This window comes from Cydia splendana, chromosome 20 (genome assembly GCF_910591565.1).
Source record: "Cydia splendana chromosome 20, ilCydSple1.2, whole genome shotgun sequence".
Lineage (NCBI taxonomy): Eukaryota > Metazoa > Arthropoda > Insecta > Lepidoptera > Tortricidae > Cydia > Cydia splendana.
In genome coordinates this window covers 223163-244703 of record NC_085979.1, presented here as the reverse complement: position 1 = coordinate 244703, position 21541 = coordinate 223163, and the positions used below count along the sequence as shown (strand labels likewise).

The 21541-nt window shown below is 45.2% G+C and overlaps 1 protein-coding gene across 1 annotated transcript in view; it reads right to left on the bottom strand.

Moving 5' to 3' along the window:
- The window catches only part of LOC134800724 (trafficking protein particle complex subunit 12), a 165062-nt gene that overhangs the window by 33685 nt on the left and 109836 nt on the right, over positions 1-21541 (bottom strand). The window lies entirely within an intron of this gene.

The window sequence follows — 21541 nt, the reverse complement described above, 5'->3', positions numbered from 1 at the left end:
TAGCGTCGAGCAGCAGCCACCCGCCATAGTCTCCATCCAGCCATAGGGCTGACTAGACGCTAGACCTTGTATGTAATACCAAGAGAATAGAATGTATAGAGACGGATTGTCAAAGTAAATTATGTAGCCACTGTAAATTTACTGCCGTCTTTCGACAGAACATAAAACGGTTAGAACGCCATTTGACTTTGATCCTTATCTTTTCACTGATATGTGTTAACTTATATATAATAATATCAAAGACATATGTAACTCCGTATATTCTCTTTGATAATATTAACGCCATCTACTCGACTATAGGCCAAAAGGTATGGTGCAATCTTTTCGAGCGATGGCGCCATAACCTTCAGCCTACTCTCGAGTAGATGGATTTAATATTAATATTTAACAAGTTAACACATATCAGTGAAAGAATAATGATCAAAGTCAAATGGCGTCCTAACAGTTTTAATCGTCTGTCGAAAGATGGCAGTAAATGTACTGTAGCTACATAATTTACCATGACAGTAACTCTCTATTTCAAATTCTCTTTAGTAATACTTATCCAACTAAGTAGATTTTAGCTATTATTTTTAGCTACGAGTATTGTTATGAGTTATTTGATATTTCCATTTAAGTAGGTAGTATGACCGGGCATTAAAATCTAAAATGACTGGAGTATGAGATCAGAACTAATCTCCGCGAAGTCTGTAACTAATCTACATGTAAATGGTTGAGATTTACCGTGGATTTATCAATGTAGTTAAAGATGAGTGTTTATTTTACTTGCAGTCAGTCGCAGGATGTCTTCCCGAGCTGTGCTCATGTGAGTTTCTCGAAATATATTTATTATTATATCGCGTGTTAGAATGGATTGTAAGAAATGTACCTAGCTACATAGTGACTACATATTTAGTTAGAGAACTTTAACTAGAATGAATTTATTGAAATTTTTTAAATGAAACGTCGGTAAATAAATAAATAAATTCGCGATAGACCCGTCTATAAATGTGAGTTAATAGATGGTTAATAGAATGAATTTTATTGATTGAGTTACCAAAAGTAGTTTTAAAGTCGCCTTTTTTGCTCAAGTAAGTTATTTTTAACCAGCTTCTGCCCGCGCCTTCGTCTGCATATGATTGATCTGTCTGGATTGGACTGTGATTGTCTGGATGATGATTGATAAAAACTACCTACCTTATGTCATTTCACGGGTCTCAAACTATCTCCATACCAAATTTCATCTAAATCGGTTCAGCGGTTTTATCGTGAAGAGGTAAGAGACGGACAGAGTTAGGTACTTTCGCATTTATTGACCGAAGCGTTAGGGAAGGTCTCCGGTTTTAACTAGTTTTAACACGGGCAAAATGCTTTTGTATGTCCGGATGTTCTCCTCTACAGGTCGCAATTCTCAATCGAATCTCGTGAAATTTAGTAAAGTTTAGTAAAGGACTTAAGGGTCTATGGCGCTTGAGACCATTGTGAGTTCACTGCGATAACGACTCAACGAACTACCCCATACAACCATTTCCAGTCGCCGTTACGACGCGGTGTTGACACATCTTGTGTCGACACCGTCTGTTTCGGTCACAATTCCAGTCGCAGAGTCGTCGCCGTGTCGACACAGTTACCAGAAATGGGGAAGGGTCGACACATGACACAAAGTGACATAAAGTGTGGTCGCCGTGTGCACACATTGTTTCGGGTTTGCGACTACTTTATGCCAAAATCATTCGTTCATTTTGTTCCTGTCAAATGGAAACTGTCAGATGGAAAAATTCTTAAATAAAAATAAGTGACATTAATACGCCATCTCTAAAACGGATTACAAGACGTAATTATATATTGTTTGCATTTATATTACAATAGGACTTAAATTATTACGGGGAATTAAACTGCTCGAGTGATTTGATAAACTAAGTGTAATATAATCAACGCGCCACCACATTGTTTTAGTTTAGCCGGAAATGAAATTGTTTACTACTCAGTGCCTGTGTTCATAACTATATTATTTGAAGCATTTTTAGTACTTCGATGCGTATACTATACTTAAATAACAGAAATAACGCTTTACATACTACGAAACTTGTTAATTATGATGTATAAATATGGTTTAAGGCTGAGAAATATTGCAGTCACAAAGTAGTTGCAATGTTTCGACTTTGTGTCGACTCTGTGTTGACACATGACTCGCGCTGTCAAAAGTAATAACAAAGTTACTGGTATGTTACTGGATTTGCAAAATGGCTCCTTGTGTTGATTTGTTTTCAGATATTCTCAAAGTGTAAAAATGCCGTGGTCAGAGATGGGCATTAATCGATTAACTGTTTATTCGACTAATTAATGGAATAAAAAAAGTTAATTCTCAAATTTTAATCGCGATTAGTTTAGTCGACCTAACATAGATTGAAATTGAATTAATCTGAATATTAATCGAATAAATTATCGATTAAATCTCGATTGAAAGTTGACAGGGGGCCATTTTTGTACGTAAAAATAATAGAAATGTCTTGCATGCAGATGGTAGCAAAACACTTTGTCATAAAAGTCGAGATGGGTGTCGATATATAGGTTTTAGGTAGTGTCCGACCGAAACATGTTTTTTTGCCGAAACCGAAACCGAAACCGAAGGTTCGGCATTGGCCGCAGTTTCGGCCGAAACCGAAACCGAAACCGAACCTTTTGTAGACTTGTTAAAATCGTTGAAAATATGCCATAAAAACGCTTTTTAGAGGAGAGGCAAATTCGTAGAAACTACCTTATTTACGATTTTCGTAGGACCGAAAAGGTTTATATACCGACAAGCGGTATTGTTGGAATCAGCATGGTCTACTGATTATCAAAATGCATGTTGTCGCTTCTTAAAGTGGTGGAATGAGTTTTTATGACGTCATAAAGTCGGCAGTAGGTACTAAGTTTTTAACTTTACCATGTGTGCTACCAAATGAAAGGGCTTTGTGAGTAGATTATAAATATGTAACATACTATAGCATTTTTACTACTTGGTCTAACAAATTAGAAGAAAACGTCCTAAAAGTACACAATGCAGAGTTGATTTTGAACTGCTCTACATTGAAAACTACTGAATGGATTATTCTAAAATACATACCAAGTGATTGTGAATATCCAAAATAATTAGCCAGAAATATTAAAAAATAAGAGAAATAGGTACATTCATTTGAATAACAGTATAATTTTCTGGTATGGGAAACTTCTAAAATACTATTTCTTTCACTGAAAATATACCATGTCATGTGATGTATTAAATGAAACCGATTTATGAGTAAATTACAAAAAATATACTATACCATTTCCACTATTTGGGCGTTTAAATATATTTGTAATCTACTGACAAAGCCCTTTCTTTTCAGACCCCACATGGTATGGGTTTAGTAAAAAAAATAGTATTTAGTAGTCTACACCTACAGTAACTTAACAGAAATTTATATTGTTATTCGACTTGATCTACCTACTTTTCTTATTTTTGGATATATTTGGTTAATTATTTTTAGACATAGAATAGAAAATATTCACAGTTCTTTTGTATAAAATTTGGACTAATCCATTCAGCCATTTTCAATTTAGAGCAGTTCAAATTCAACTCTGGATTGTATTTTTTTTTTAAGTTTGCTAATAATTTGTTAGACCAAGTGGTGAACATGTTAGACTATGTTATAGGTATATTCGTAATCTACTCACAAAGCCACATGCATTTTGATAATAAGTAGACCATGCTGATTCCAACAATACCACTTGTCGGTATAAACCTTTTATTATTCTTCAACTTGGCCACTCCACTATTTATACACATTAAGACTGCGTCGACCGTCCAGTGGCGCCTTGATTAGGGGAATTGTGTTTTCTAATAAACCAATTAATTTATATTGTTGTCCTACTTGTTCCCCAACTTTTGATCTTTGTCACATGTTTAGTTTCATATACGAAGTACGATTTCGTAAGTTTCGGCTCGGCCGAAAGGTTCGGCCGTTTTTTGGCCGAAACCGAAACTACGGCCGAAACATGATTTTTTGGCCGAAACTGGCCGAAACCGAAACCGAAACCGAACCTTCGGTCGGACACTAGTTTTAGGGAGTGCCGATTGCGAAAATAATGACCATTTTGGAATCCGAAATGGCGGCCATGCACTGTGTCATAAAAGTCGTCATGGATGTCGTTTTATACGTTTTAGGGGGCCCCAATTTTGAAAATGATGACCATTTTGGAATCCAAAATGGTGGCCATGCACTATGCCATAAAAGTCGTCATGGGTGTCGTTTTATAGGTTTTAGGGGGCGCAGATTTCGAAAATGATAACCATTTTGGATTCCAAGATGGCGGCCATGCACTATGTCATAAATGTCGTCATGGATGTCGTTTTATAGGTTTTAGGGGGCCCCGATTTAGAAAATGATGACCATTTTGAAATCCAAAATGGCGGCCATGCACTATGTCATAAAAGTCGTCATGGGTGTCGTTTTATAGGTTTTGGGGGGCGCAGATTTAGAAAATGATAACCATTTTGGATTCCAAAATGGCGGCCATGCACTATGTCATAAAAGTCGTCATGGGTGTCGTTTTATAGGTTTTAGGGGGCGCAGATTTCGAAAATGATGACCATTTTGGATTCCAAGATGGCGGCCATGCACTATGTCATAAAAGTCGTCATGTATGTCGTTTTATAGGTTTTAGGGGGCCCCGCTTTCGAAAATGATGACCATTTTGGAATCCAAAATGGCGGCCATGCACTATGTCATAAAAGTCGTCATGGGTGTCGTTTTATAGGTTTTGGGGGGCGCAGATTTCGAAAATGATAACATTTTCAATTTAAAAATGGCGGCAATGCACTATGTCATAAAAGTCGTCATGGATATCGTTTTATAGGTTTTAGGGGGCGCAGATTTCGAAAATGATGACTATTTTGGATTCCAAGATGGCGGCCATGCACTATGTCATAAAAGTCGTCATGGATGTCGTTTTATAGGTTTTAGGGGGCGCAGATTTCGAAAATGATGACTATTTTGGATTCCACTTTTATGACAAAATACGTAGCCGCCATCTTGGATTATAAAATGATCATCGTTTTCGAATTCTGCACTCCCTAAAACCTATAAATCGACATCCGTGACGACGCAAGTTATCTTTATTTTCAGATCTAACAAATTGCTACAGAATACAAAGGACAAAAAAGAAGCGAGGAGGTAATGAAACAAGCAAAAATACAGATGATTCCTCGACGCAATTGGGTGATTCTTAAATTGTGTCCAGATTTTTTTTGTCATAAAAGTTTATATTTTTCACATATTACTCTCACAAGTTCCGTGACATTTCGACCTTGTAATTTTTTAAGTAAATGTTTTTGTTTATCTATGAGGATCTCACTAGAATAGTATAATCAAGGTATGTTTATATTTGATGAATGAAATAGTAACGCAAAAAAAAAATATATTTGTGTCTTATATTCCTGCCGAAGACTTTTATTTTACCTTTTCCTTCTACACAAGTTTGGCCAAGTAATAAGAATTTAGGGCTCTCAATTTTATTTTGACTTCTACAACAGTAAAGCTACGAGGCCATGTTTGGTATCGTTTTCGTATAAATTCGCAGTACCAATTTTAGTTAAGGTATCACATTGACACCATTCCGAAGTAAAAACATATAAACTTATTAAAATACTTTCTTTTAAACTCCTCTTCACGCTTAAACTGCTGAACAGTTTTAATTTAAATTTGGTACACATATATTTTGAGTCCCGAGACAGGATATAATAAGTTATCTCAAAAATCATCCTTTAAAGGTGTGAAATGAGGTGTAGGGGGGAATTCAGAATTGACTTCTTGAAGTTAATACTGTTTAAGTTTAGGTTTGAAGTCATGTTATTTCATCATTTTTAACTAAATCAAAGATGTAGACCATCCCAAATTTCATATAAATCGGTTCAGCGGTTATTGATTTCCCGTACAAATTTCCACGCCACTTTTCACACCTTCAAAAGATGATTTTGGTTATAAGATCTATCCTATGTCCTGTTCCGGGACGCAAACTATTTCTATACCAAATTTCAACGAAATCGGTTCAGCGTTTAAGCGTCAAGAAGAGTTTCAAAAAAACCGGCCAAGTGCGAGTCGGACTCGCGTATTAAGGGTTCCGTACATTAAGTCCGACTCGCGCTTGACTGCACATTTCTTATAGCTTTTCCTGTCATCTATAGGTAAAGAACTATTTTGTGTATTCAGACGGACATACATACAGACGCACGAGTGATCCTATAAGGGTTCCGTTTTTTCCTTTTGAGGTACGGAACCCTAAAAAGATTTTATTTTATTTTGTGGAATGGTGTCAATGTGATATCTTAAATGGATTCAGCACCCCAGATTTATACGAAAACGATACCAAACACGGCCTAGCACCTTCACTGAGATATATCAAGATAAAATTGAGAGCCCTAAATAAACTTTCAAGAGCGGATATCTCAAAAACTATTCAACATATCGAAAAAATTGACTGAATAAACTTGTAACAAATTAAATTAACTTTCATTTTGTATAAGTGGCCATGTCGCTGAGATGCATAGTTTCCGAGATATAATCGAAAAACGGGAAAATGGGACCTTCAAAGCCCCCTCTCTCCCCCCCGCTCAAGGGCTACGGCCGGGGACTTTTGATATGTTCACCTCCTAACTTGTCAAACCGAGTTACGGAGTCAAAAATTGTGTTCCGAGCATTTCCCTCTACAACTTTTGGAGCATTCGTTGCCTGACCTAAGTAGCTTATTGAATTTCTTTAAAAACTTTTCTGTAAAAGGTTGACGGGTGTTGGGTGTTTATATGGTTTCGGTCGATTATTATCATTTGCATTGCCCATGATGACTTACTAGAATTACGAGCACACGAGACACTAATAGTAGTTTGACAAACCTTGGTTTTCAAGAGGTATTTTATATTGACATTTGCTGTCACAAATTTGCTGTCAGATTTAGTCGCAAACCGCACGCAAAGTGCACACAAATGTGTCGACACCTTGTTACGGAAAAGTGTAGACACGGCGACGACACTTTGTTTCGAAACAATTCTAGACACATTGTGTGGACTCTGTTACGACACATCTGACATTTAGTTACCACTTTGTGATTCTGCGACTGGAATGGTTATATGGGACGTTATTTTCACTTGTTTACATTATCTAAGCTTATCGCGAGATCTACACCACCACACACACACAGAGCCACCAGTAAATAATATTAGTTAGCAAGTAGGTATACAATGTTTAATTAGCGATTTCCGTCATAAAATGTACATCAAATAGTGCATAATCTTAAATTTAGCCTGAATCCTGGGTCGACGACACATATGTATATCTAGGTGAGTATATACATACGAAAGTAGGTATAAGTATTTTTGTTTTATACGGATACAATCAAAAATTGTGTTTATATTAATAGGCAGGAGGCCGGAGAGACGTGTACTATTTGCTATAATATGTATGACCCTTCTATGCTATTAGTGTTCTAGCGTTGACTCGCGCGCTGGAGGTGGCGTGCCTGAAGACCTTTCCTCCAGGATTCCGGTTTGGAGCTGCGTCAGCCGCCTACCAGATAGAAGGAGGATGGAATGCCAGTGGTAAGTCTTATTTAACAAAACCGGCCAAGTGTGAGTCGGAGTCGCGCACGAAGGGTTCCGTACCATTACGCAAAAACGACAAAAAAATCACGTTTGTTCTATGGGAGCCCCACTTAAATATTTATTTTATTTTGTTTTTAGTATTTGTTGTTATAGCGGCAACAGAAATACATCATCTGTGGAAATTTCAACAGTCTAGCTATCACGGTTCTTAAGATACAGCATGTGACAGACAGACAGACGGACAGCGGAGTCTTAATTAGTACATAATAGGGTCCCGTTTTTACCCTTTGGGTACGGAACCCTAAAAATGTCTTCTGTCTTCGCGTATTATTTATAAATATATCCACCTATTTTATTACATCTTCAAGCCTATTTAATTGATTTACCTGCCGTCTGTTCAGACGTGACTTCACGGCTATAGATCAAATTAATTTAATGTACATATCCATGTCTTAGCTAAGTAGTAAATTTAAAGCGTAACTATTAGGACAATTAAATATATTTTTAATTATGTAATGGCAATATGACGCACAGCTAGTTAGATTTTATATGTCTAGTAGCCCACCATATAATTTGATTAGAGTTGGACCAAAAAAAGTCTACAGCGGATTTGATAGCCCACGCAGTGCAAGTGTCATTATACGTCATAATTTCATAGAAGTTTGACGTTTAAAATAACACTTTCACTGCGTGGGCTATCAAATCCGCTGCAGACTATTCTTGGTCTGACTCTAACAATAGGTAAGCTGTAAAATTTGAAAATCTATAAATAATTACTTAGGTATATTTATGCGCGCGCGGGGTTAGATCGGCTACATCAGCCATCTTCGGGCTCACGAGCGCCGAACTAACCAGTAGTCGAAGTGGTCGCCATAACCGAAATCGGCCGGAAGGATCATCATCATCATCATCAACCTCATGACCGTTCCGTATGTTTGCCAGACAAAGGAGAGAGCGTCTGGGACCGCATCGTGCACACCCGACCGGACTTCATCGCGGACCGCAGCACCGGCGACGAGGCCTGCGACTCCTACCACCTTTGGCAGGAAGACCTCAAGATCCTTGAGGAGTTGGGGGTGGACTTCTACAGGTAACCGAGACCGACAGAGAGAAAGCTTAAGGATGGATCAACTTTTTTTGATAGGTAGGTATAAGATTAGGTTACATTTGTGATTTATTTAAAAATCCATGGGAGTCACAAGGTCAAATTTTTGTTATTTTTTCGCAAATAAAACTATGTTAGATTTGTGATCCTTCTGAAATCCGGTGGTTGTTGAAAACGAGTTCGGCAAAATGAAAATTTTGTCATTGAAAAATCACATAAAATTTATCGGGAGTATGATAGGCTATCAGACTTTATCAGTGGACTACAACTCCATACACCTTTGGGAAGAGAATCCTAGGCCGATTGATGGATTAGGGATTGCTCTATATCTATGTACCTACCTATCGATCTATGTATAAGTACCATTCACATACAACCAGGCGTGGCTCACTCCGCGATTTCGTCGCTTTGCTACATGTAGCTAAAAGTACATCCGTTCCACACCAATTTTGGGGTTTGCCATAAGCCGCGCGTGGCGCTGTCGCCACCTAGCGGTCATATCTGTGCTGATCGTAACATACGCGTTTTGTTAGAGAGTGAGTCTTCTGTGCCTAGTACTATTATTTATTCTGTGATACAACCAAGTAAAAATACTAAAAAATTATTGAAATTGAAACATTTATACATCTTTTCCATTTTAAGTTTCATGCCCATAAATAAATCACTCAAGTACCATGTTCAAATAATAAATAAAATAATAAATCCACAGGTTCTCCATAAGCTGGCCCCGTCTCCTTCCGAGCGGCTTCACTAACCGCATCAGCGAAGACGGTTGCCGCTACTACAGTGATCTGATCGACGGTCTACTTGCCCGGGGCATCGTCCCTGTAGTCACGCTGTATCATTGGGACTTGCCACAGAACCTACAGGACCTTGGTACGTTATTGTTAATAAAACGTTCTTAGGTTTTTGCTAGACCCTGAGGGCTTTAGGTACGAAGATGGCTGCCGCTATACTACAGCGATCTGATCGACGGCCTACTTGCCCGGGGCATCGCCCCTGTAGTGACGCTCTACCATTGGGACTTGCCACAGAACCTACAGGACCTTGGTACGTTATTTTTAATTAAACTGTTCTTAGGTTTTTACTAGACCCTGAGGGCGTTAGGTATACGAAGATGGCTGCCGCTATACTACAGCGATCTGATCGACGGCCTACTTGCCCGGGGCATCGCCCCTGTAGTGACGCTCTACCATTGGGACTTGCCACAGAACCTACAGGCCCTTGGTACGTTATTTTTAATCAAACTGTTCTTAGGCCGGTTTTTGCTAGACCCTGAGGGCGTTTGGTACGAAGATGGCTGGCGCTACTACATCGATCTGATCGACGGCCTACTTGCCCGGGGCATCGCCCCTGTAGTGACGCTCTACCATTGGGACTTCCACAGAACCTACAGGACCTTGGTACGTTATTTTTAATCAAACTGTTCTTAGGCCGGTTTTTGCTAGACCCTGAGGGCGTTAGGTACGAAGATGGCTGGCGCTACTACATCGATCTGATCGACGGCCTACTTGCCCGGGGCATCGCCCCTGTAGTGACGCTCTACCATTGGGACTTCCACAGAACCTACAGGCCCTTGGTACGTTATTTTTAATCAAACTGTTCTTAGGTTTTTGCTAGACCCTGAGGGCTTTAGGTACGAAGATGGCTGCGGCTACTACAGCGTCTAAATCGACGGTCGCCTTGCCCGGGGCATCGCCGCTGTAGTGACGCTCTACCATTGGGACTTGCCACAGAACCTACAGGACCTTGGTACGATCTTGTTGGTAACAAATGTGATGGCCTACTCCTTACTTCCGGCATCGCCACGCAGTATCTTGCTGAGATCCTTTATATACCCTCTTCGGAAAGAAATCGTTTCCACAGCGAACTAATCGACGGCCTACTTGCCCGGGGCATCGCCCCTGTAGTAAACCCTTACTATTGGGACCAGACCAGAGGGGACAGAACCTTCAGGATCTTGGTACGTTATTTTTAATAAAACTAGCTAATATTGCTCGCCATGGTTTCTTAGGTTTCCTAGGCGGCAGCAACCTAAGTATGGAGCGAGACACAGTGATCTGAGTGATCGCCGGACCTTATGTTACCACCACCTATGGTTGCTGCCGCCGCCGGTCGCGCAATGTCTCTGCCGGGCCGTTAAAGTGCCACTAGTATATTTAAAGGGGCCCACAGATTACCAGTTCGCCGGACGATTTCAGCCTGTCAGTTAAACGCAACATTCGACAGCTCCGAACAACCGACAGGCCGATATCGTCCGGCGAACTGGTAATCTGTGGGTCCCTTAATTTTGAAATCTGACGGAACTCCTTCATCTCCTAGGAGGCTGGACGAATCCCCTCGTGGTGGAGTGGTTCGCCGACTACGCTCGTGTGGTGTTCGCTCTGTTCGCCGACCGCGTCCACACCTGGATCACCATCAACGAGCCCTGCTTCGTCTGCGACGGCGCCTACAGGGCCATGATCGCTCCAGGGTTGAAGGTGAAGCTCATCCCTTCTTAGACACATATCACATGGACGAACCCCCTCGTGGTGGAGTGGTTCGCGGACTACGCTCGTGTGGTGTTCGCTCTGTTCGCCGGCCGCGTCCACAGTTCCACACCTGGATCACCATCAACGAGCCCTGCTTCGTCTGCGACGGCGCCTACAGGGACATGATCGCTCCAGGGTTGAAGGTGAAGGCACTTCTTAGATACATGGCACACCAAGAATAAGTGGACATCTCGCTCGATTCTTCCTAGAACATGCAGAATGTGGGGGAACCTCCCTTTTTGAGGAATTTCCTTCGACATAGGGTTCTTTAAGGATGAACCTACGCTAAACCGAGCCTTGCCCGGGCAGAGGCGTCTGTCATGACATTTTTTATGACGGCTGATCGGTGATCACGTGGTGCTTTCCGTAGAAAACGAAGCGCCGGAAGCTCCGGCTCGGCCCCGGCCCGGTCTAGCGTGAGTCATCCTTTCAGAGGTCGGAGTTCTCAAGGGTCTGCAACGCATAAGTGGCTCCTCTGATGTTGCTTATATCCATGGGTGCTTGTGTTTATTGATGCTTCTTGTTTTCAGGACCACGAGATAGGAGCGTTGTTGTGCACGAAGTACGTCCTGCTCGCGCACGCGGCGGCGTACAGGATATACGACGAGGAGTATAAACATAAATATGGCGGTAAGTTACAGCGAGCGGCGCATTCAGATATTATTACCTACTAAATATCTGGGAGGCCGATCGGCGCTCGGAAAACATAAAAAATCAAAAATGAGCGTTTTTCCAGAGATAAAACCTAGCTAGATCGATTTACCGTCCCCGAAAACCACCATATAGCAAATTTCATCGAAATCGTTAGAGCCGTTTCCGAGATCCCCGAAATATATATATAAATAAATAAATAAACAAAATTGCTCGTTTAAAGGTATGTATGTATATATTAGATAGATATTATTACTATACAGAAGCCATACATAAAAACTGGACCCTATATTACTAAGACTCCGCTGTCCACATGCTCCTGTCCGTCTGTCTGTCCGACCATCACCCCCCCCCCTTTATCTCCGTAACTACTACTACTGGGTCTACAATATACAATGCAATTTTGAAAAAAAATACACAAAATAGTTGTTTGTTGTATAGATGACAGGAAAACCTATTAGAAATATGCAGTCAAGCGTGAGTCGGACTTAAATACTTAGTTATTGATCCGACCCCGGGTTTTTCATTCACGTTCAATAGTATGGCGCGGGCAGGTCTGTGTGACTTTCAAGTAGGTACCTATGTTTTATTTGGCAGGCGAAGTGTCTATCACCAATCAGGAGTTTTGGCTGGAGCCGAAAACTGAAGCTGACTTGGAGTTGACGCTATTGGCCAGAGAATATGCTGTAAGTTTTACCTATAGGACACATAACATACAATTACTACTCAAACTCATAATCTCAATCGTTTTCTATGGAAAGCACCACGTGATCACCGATCAGCCGTCATAGAAAATGGCATGTTGTACGCCTCGGCCCGGGCCCGGCCCGGTCTAGCGCGTGAGTCATCCCGTGAAGTCCTGCTAAGAAAATCACCGCGCAATTGTTTTACCAACGCCACCAACTAACAGGCTATTCATAAATTACGTCATTTCAAATTAGGGGGGGGGGGGGTCTGGACATCGGATGATGGTAGCATGACATAGGAGGAAACGGGGTCATTCGAAGCATGATTTTTAGATGATTTTAGGGACGTAAGACGTATTTTATGGACAGCCCCTTTGCCCCTCTTGCGGATAAAATGCAACTTTCTCAACAGTTATTGAAGAATAAATAGAGCCTTTACGAACTGGTGTGGTAAAAAGATTGCCTAACATGTTCTCATCACTTTCTAATTTAAATAATTTCTCATTAAATCCAGTTCGGCCGCTACACTCACCCCATTTTCTCGGCGGAGGGCGGGTGGCCGCCCACGCTGGAGGCCTACATGGCGCTGAAGAGTGAGAAGGAGGGCTACCCTCGCTCCAGGCTGCCTGCTCTTACACCTGAGGAGATCCAGCTGGTAAAAGGTAATATTATATAAACTGAAATAGACAAATTAAATCCATTTCAACGCTATTAAATATTGTCTCATTCAAAAGTACTTGTTGCTAGGCCTAGATAGGTACTTGAATAAAGCATATTTTGATTTTGGGTACAGTTTTCATTTAAAATAATCATTTCAAACTAAATTCTACCAGCTAATGCCGGCTGTACACGCTCGGCGAGAGTCTCGGCACCGCTCCGATCCAATCGGAGAAGCGCGAGACGAGACGAGTAAGAGCGAGGCGAGAAAGGAGCAGTATGTAGATGCACACTCGTTCTCGGCCTGTCTCGGGGTATCTCGAGCAGTGTGTACAGCCGGCAATAATAGGAGAAGCGCGAGACGAGACAAGGAAGAGCGGGAGGAGAAGGGAGCAGCATGTACACACTCGTTCTCGGCCTGTCTCGGGGTCTCTCGACAAGTGTGTACACTACAGCCGGCATAACATGAGGAAATATCTCAATATTTGCATAACTTACTTTGCCACACTGATGGATAAAATGCAACTTTCTCATCAATTATTGAAGACGGCCTGCTACATTAACTCGACCCAAAAAAAAATGTACTTAATGTCGTCTTTCTTACATACAAAATTGGATTGCAGGCTCGTTCGACTTCTTCGCCCTGAACCACTACACGTCGCGCACAGTGCGCGCACTGACGCCGGGCGAGCAGCCGGGACAGTACATGTTCGAGAGTGTCGAGGAGGTCGGCGCGGCGCTGGAGGGCAGGGAACAGTGGCCCAGCGACGGCTCAGGGTGGCTTAGGGTAGGTTAGGCTCATGTACACTGAACCACTACACGTCGCGCACAGTGCGCGCACTGACGCCGGGCGAGCAGCCGGGACAGTACATGTTCGAGAGTGTCGAGGAGGTCGGCGCGGCGCTGGAGGGCAGGGAACAGTGGCCCAGCGACGGCTCAGGGTGGCTTAGGGTAGGTTAGGCTCATGTACACTGAACCACTACACGTCGCGCACAGTGCGCGCACTGAAGCCGGGCGAGCAGCCGGGACAGTACATGTTCGAGAGTGTCGAGGAGGTCGGCGCGGCGCTGGAGGGCAGGGAACAGTGGCCCAGCGACGGCTCAGGGTGGCTTAGGGTAGGTTAGGCTCATGTACACTGAACCACTACACGTCGCGCACAGTGCGCGCACTGACGCCGGGCGAGCAGCCGGGACAGTACATGTTCGAGAGTGTCGAGGAGGTCGGCGCGGCGCTGGAGGGCAGGGAACAGTGGCCCAGCGACGGCTCAGGGTGGCTTAGGGTAGGTTAGGCTCATGTACACTGAACCACTACACGTCGCGCACAGTGCGCGCACTGACGCCGGGCGAGCAGCCGGGACAGTACATGTTCGAGAGTGTCGAGGAGGTCGGCGCGGCGCTGGAGGGCAGGGAACAGTGGCCCAGCGACGGCTCAGGGTGGCTTAGGGTAGGTTAGGCTCATGTACACTGAACCACTACACGTCGCGCACAGTGCGCGCACTGACGCCGGGCGAGCAGCCGGGACAGTACATGTTCGAGAGTGTCGAGGAGGTCGGCGCGGCGCTGGAGGGCAGGGAACAGTGGCCCAGCGACGGCTCAGGGTGGCTTAGGGTAGGTTAGGCTCATGTACACTGAACCACTACACGTCGCGCACAGTGCGCGCACTGACGCCGGGCGAGCAGCCGGGACAGTACATGTTCGAGAGTGTCGAGGAGGTCGGCGCGGCGCTGGAGGGCAGGGAACAGTGGCCCAGCGACGGCTCAGGGTGGCTTAGGGTAGGTTAGGCTCATGTACACTGAACCACTACACGTCGCGCACAGTGCGCGCACTGACGCCGGGCGAGCAGCCGGGACAGTACATGTTCGAGAGTGTCGAGGAGGTCGGCGCGGCGCTGGAGGGCAGGGAACAGTGGCCCAGCGACGGCTCAGGGTGGCTTAGGGTAGGTTGGGCTCATGTACACTGAACCACTACACGTCGCGCACAGTGCGCGCACTGACGCCGGGCGAGCAGCCGGGACAGTACATGTTCGAGAGTGTCGAGGAGGTCGGCGCGGCGCTGGAGGGCAGGGAACAGTGGCCCAGCGACGGCTCAGGGTGGCTTAGGGTAGGTTAGGCTCATGTACACTGAACCACTACACGTCGCGCACAGTGCGCGCACTGACGCCGGGCGAGCAGCCGGGACAGTACATGTTCGAGAGTGTCGAGGAGGTCGGCGCGGCGCTGGAGGGCAGGGAACAGTGGCCCAGCGACGGCTCAGGGTGGCTTAGGGTAGGTTAGGCTCATGTACACTGAACCACTACACGTCGCGCACAGTGCGCGCACTGACGCCGGGCGAGCAGCCGGGACAGTACATGTTCGAGAGTGTCGAGGAGGTCGGCGCGGCGCTGGAGGGCAGGGAACAGTGGCCCAGCGACGGCTCAGGGTGGCTTAGGGTAGGTTAGGCTCATGTACACTGAACCACTACACGTCGCGCACAGTGCGCGCACTGACGCCGGGCGAGCAGCCGGGACAGTACATGTTCGAGAGTGTCGAGGAGGTCGGCGCGGCGCTGGAGGGCAGGGAACAGTGGCCCAGCGACGGCTCAGGGTGGCTTAGGGTAGGTTAGGCTCATGTACACTGAACCACTACACGTCGCGCACAGTGCGCGCACTGACGCCGGGCGAGCAGCCGGGACAGTACATGTTCGAGAGTGTCGAGGAGGTCGGCGCGGCGCTGGAGGGCAGGGAACAGTGGCCCAGCGACGGCTCAGGGTGGCTTAGGGTAGGTTAGGCTCATGTACACTGAACCACTACACGTCGCGCACAGTGCGCGCACTGACGCCGGGCGAGCAGCCGGGACAGTACATGTTCGAGAGTGTCGAGGAGGTCGGCGCGGCGCTGGAGGGCAGGGAACAGTGGCCCAGCGACGGCTCAGGGTGGCTTAGGGTAGGTTAGGCTCATGTACACTGAACCACTACACGTCGCGCACAGTGCGCGCACTGACGCCGGGCGAGCAGCCGGGACAGTACATGTTCGAGAGTGTCGAGGAGGTCGGCGCGGCGCTGGAGGGCAGGGAACAGTGGCCCAGCGACGGCTCAGGGTGGCTTAGGGTAGGTTAGGCTCATGTACACTGAACCACTACACGTCGCGCACAGTGCGCGCACTGACGCCGGGCGAGCAGCCGGGACAGTACATGTTCGAGAGTGTCGAGGAGGTCGGCGCGGCGCTGGAGGGCAGGGAACAGTGGCCCAGCGACGGCTCAGGGTGGCTTAGGGTAGGTTAGGCTCATGTACACTGAACCACTACACGTCGCGCACAGTGCGCGCACTGACGCCGGGCGAGCAGCCGGGACAGTACATGTTCGAGAGTGTCGAGGAGGTCGGCGCGGCGCTGGAGGGCAGGGAACAGTGGCCCAGCGACGGCTCAGGGTGGCTTAGGGTAGGTTAGGCTCATGTACACTGAACCACTACACGTCGCGCACAGTGCGCGCACTGACGCCGGGCGAGCAGCCGGGACAGTACATGTTCGAGAGTGTCGAGGAGGTCGGCGCGGCGCTGGAGGGCAGGGAACAGTGGCCCAGCGACGGCTCAGGGTGGCTTAGGGTAGGTTAGGCTCATGTACACTGAACCACTACACGTCGCGCACAGTGCGCGCACTGACGCCGGGCGAGCAGCCGGGACAGTACATGTTCGAGAGTGTCGAGGAGGTCGGCGCGGCGCTGGGGGGCAGGGAACAGTGGCCCAGCGACGGCTCAGGGTGGCTTAGGGTAGGTTAGGCTCATGTACACTGAACCACTACACGTCGCGCACAGTGCGCGCACTGACGCCGGGCGAGCAGCCGGGACAGTACATGTTCGAGAGTGTCGAGGAGGTCGGCGCGGCGCTGGAGGGCAGGGAACAGTGGCCCAGCGACGGCTCAGGGTGGCTTAGGGTAGGTTAGGCTCATGTACACTGAACCACTACACGTCGCGCACAGTGCGCGCACTGACGCCGGGCGAGCAGCCGGGACAGTACATGTTCGAGAGTGTCGAGGAGGTCGGCGCGGCGCTGGAGGGCAGGGAACAGTGGCCCAGCGACGGCTCAGGGTGGCTTAGGGTAGGTTAGGCTCATGTACACTGAACCACTACACGTCGCGCACAGTGCGCGCACTGACGCCGGGCGAGCAGCCGGGACAGTACATGTTCGAGAGTGTCGAGGAGGTCGCCGCGGCGCTGGAGGGCAGGGAACAGTGGCCCAGCGACGGCTCAGGGTGGCTTAGGGTAGGTTGGGCTCATGTACACTGAACCACTACACGTCGCGCACAGTGCGCGCACTGACGCCGGGCGAGCAGCCGGGACAGTACATGTTCGAGAGTGTCGAGGAGGTCGGCTGGGATCTAGGTGTCATTTATGATGATAAACTTACTTTTAACGAGCATTTAGAAAGTATTACTGACAAAGCTTATAAAGCTCTTGGCTTTCTGATTCGTTCTGCTGGTGACTATAAAAAAATGAAAACAATTAAAATCATATACTGTGCCTATGTATAAGGTCTCAACTCGAATATGCTTCTCAAATATGGAACCCGTTCTATAAGGTGTATGCAGAAAATATTGAAAAAATTCAGAAGAAGTATGTTAGATTCCTCTCCTTTAAATTTAAGCTATCTATGGACAACTATTCTATGTCATGCAAAAAAATCCATCTTGCCCCTTTATTTAAGAGACGATCGGCAAATGACGTAAGTTTATTAATGAAAATTGCCCAAGGTATACCTATGTTGTTGATTCTCCGGATCTTGTGAGCAAAGTACAATTCTATATACCTGTCTCGCAACTGCGCAGAAGACCCTTGCTTCGCATCCCTCTTTCTCGCAATAACATTCGTAAAAAATGTTTCTCAAGGTTATTTAATGAACTTAATGATATGCCCGATGTAGATTTGTTTCACAGCAAGATAAAAAATGTTAAAAATATTATTGTCAATAGATAGTTAACGTTACCCGACTTAAGTTTGCGTTCATAGTTTTTATCAGGAATATTCCTATGTAGAGTGTAATATTTTGCTATTTGAGACCTTTATATTTATGTTATTTAGCATTATATATGTGGAAGCTTGTAATTTGCATATAGTAGATAAGTCTATTAACCTATGTATGTATATTAGGCAGTAAGCATCCCGAATAAAATAAAATAAAAATAAAACATCGACGAATCATGATGCAGTACCTTTCTAATGTATGGCACTGTCCCTTTCGACTATTTAGGGTTGTCAAAAATTCAAGTCATTATCGTATCTGTGGTCGTGCGCGCAAACGGATGTCAAGTTGTGTCAACGCATAAATGCGTCCCCCAGACTGGCCCACGCTGGCCCATTGTGTACAGGGGCCTTAATAATTGCTCGGAGCAATGCTGAGCCGAACGGAGCCGAGAATGCCCGAAGTCAGGAGTGTCTCCCTATTGCCAGCGGCTTCTGACTTGCATGCAATTATATTTTTCCAACGTTTTGTTTGTTATATGTAATAGGTGAATCCTGAAGGTTTCCGGCACAACCTGAACCTGACGCGTCAGCTGTACGGTGACGTCCGCATCCTGATCACCGAGAACGGGTGCTCCAGCGACGACACCTTGCACGACACGGGCCGGCTCCACTACATCCACGACTATTTGGAACAGGTTAGCCTCCCGAGTCATTCTCACATCTCATACCATGCTTAAGAGATCTTTCCCATTGACGTACAGCGGGTACGGTTTTCTGCGGGATCCCGTTTTCTGTAGTATGCGTGCAGTATCCCGCAGAGTGTGAACGTTACTATAGCTGGTATACTACTAAAACGGGATCCTGCAGGAAACCGTACCCGCAAGAAACTGGACGTCAGTGGGAAAGAGCTCTAATTTGTTCGCCTATTTCCAGAACCCCTCGTGTAAATTTCATTCGATAGCGTGACGTGGCGTACGCGTATGCGTGAAGTGTCTTTTGTATGGGATTTTGAACAGCGCCCCAAGAGAGGCGTTTTGGAAACTCAGAATCCCATACAAAAGACACAGGGGTACTGTAGACATCACAAAGAGGGAATCTAAAGCAAATTTTTACGCTACACCTGAAACTCGAATAATAGAAACGGGACATTTTACTTTTATTGTATTGTCCACAGAGGAAACCTTTTTCTAAAATTTGTTTGACCCAGAGTCCCAGCCAGAGACAAGAGAACAAAATCATCAATGACTTATATATATTACTTCGTAAAGACAGAGGCCCTAAGAATGGTGCCAGCGTCAGTACAGCGGTGTCACGCACACGAATTCGAGCCAATCGTGCAGTCGAACGCCACAACGCGATTCGTTGATGACGCATCACGCACGCGATTGGTCGCAACTAGTTTCGTTAGTGTGCACGATTAGCTAGAATTAGTGAGTGACACCGCTGAACTAGCACCATTCTTGGTGCCCGTAAGGCCGGTCTATGGAAGTCATCATGGTTAATGCAGCCGTGTAAATATTGGAGTGAAGTTATATGAGTTTTCAGGTACTGCTAGCCATAGAGGATGGAGTGAACGTGGTCGGCTACACGGCGTGGTCGCTCATGGACGACTTCGAGTGGGTGGATGGATACCAGTAAGTAGACCAGCAGTAGGGGTGCGAGACTCCTGACTTCGGCCAAACTCGGCTCCGCTCGGCTCAGCATTGCTCCGAGCAATTATTAGGGTTGACTCAACTTGATGTCCCTTTGCACGACCACAGATAAGATAATGACTTGAATTTTGACAACCGTACATAGCCGAAAGGGATAGTGCCACATATTTCAAGTTTCAAGTTCTTTATTTGCGTTCATGTTGTACATATGGGTATTAAATAACAAATGAGTTGTTTCAAACATGAGCCCTGCAAGGGCATAGCATTATTACTTAACCTAACTTATACCTAATACAAATAAAAATTTAAAAGTGGAAAAATTACTGTCTTGGGTGAGACTTGAACTAACCCAACATCGCATTGAGCATCGTTCGCATACGTTTCTGCTTGTTAAAAATTAATACAAATAAAAATGTAAAATAATTAAATATTAGAAAGGGACACAATGATTCGACCCTGAACCGCTGTCAAACTTCGGTTTTGTAGGAAGTTTCCTATTATTTATTCTGTGCTAGCAGCACAATTCGATCGTACACCGATTGATGTCAGTCATCAGACTAATGTCATTCAAATACTTAGTGTGCATTTCGCTTGTAAACTCGTCATCAAATATATCGGAGCTGCCGAGGTGGTCAATAATATCTGGTCACGCACTCTAGCGCCTTGATAATAGAGGCGTGTTCAGATATTAGTGAGCACCTCGGCCGCGCCGATATATCTGAAGGCGACTGTACTTGTACCTATTGTATGTATGTACAGTCAGCGAAACTATTTTTACCCGTTTTTGACAAATAGGGTAAAGAGAGACCCTTTTATACGAGCTGTTGTGGTGAAAATGAAATTTTCATTTCTTGCTAAACTTATAGTTCGTTTTTTTTAGTATTACTTTACTTTTTGGCCTATACCAAGAAAATGTTTTAATTTTATATTAAAGGAAAAATTAAATTAAAGGAAAAGTCACCTGCAATAATATGTTATTCTTCGAAGGCCGCAAAAATATCTGACACGACCTTATTTGTAGAGCATTAAGATTGTGTCACATATTTTTGCGGCCTTCGAAGAGTAACATATTATTGCAGGTGACTGAATATCGCTCGCAGACGTATCTGCATGTTTAAAAATTGGTTCAAGAAAAGTCTGCTACAATTTTGATAGCATACACAGTGCAAGTGTTATTTATACGTTATAATTTCATAGAAGTTGCGTGTGCTATCAGAATAGTTGCAGACTTGTATTGGTCTAACTCTATGACCATCCCTTCCTCATTACCAACACCACAAAGCCCATATTTGCTGACAGGACTCGGTTCGGTCTGCACGCCGTGGACTTCGCCGACCCGCGCCGCCCGCGCACTGCCAAGGCGTCAGCCAACTACTACAGGAACGTCATCCGATCCCGCGAGTTACACACAGTGGCTAGGCTAGGTGTGGGCGATGTGGGCCGTCGCCCACGGCCTCGAGCCCCTTCGGGCACAGTGACAGAAAAGGGCCTCGCAGATCGCGACTTCGCCCACGGCTAGATTAATTTAAGCTGCGCCACTAATTACACGCAGATCATAACATCAAACTATAGACTTAAGGCCTCGTGGGTTCAAATATAAATCTAATTTCATTGGCCTATATGGCAATTTTGGAAACTTATTGACGGAAAATCAGTACTCCAAAGTTTTAGTTTTAGTTTCAACTTTATGTTTTAGGTATAGTTCTAGCAAGTTCTAGTTAGGTTTAGGTAT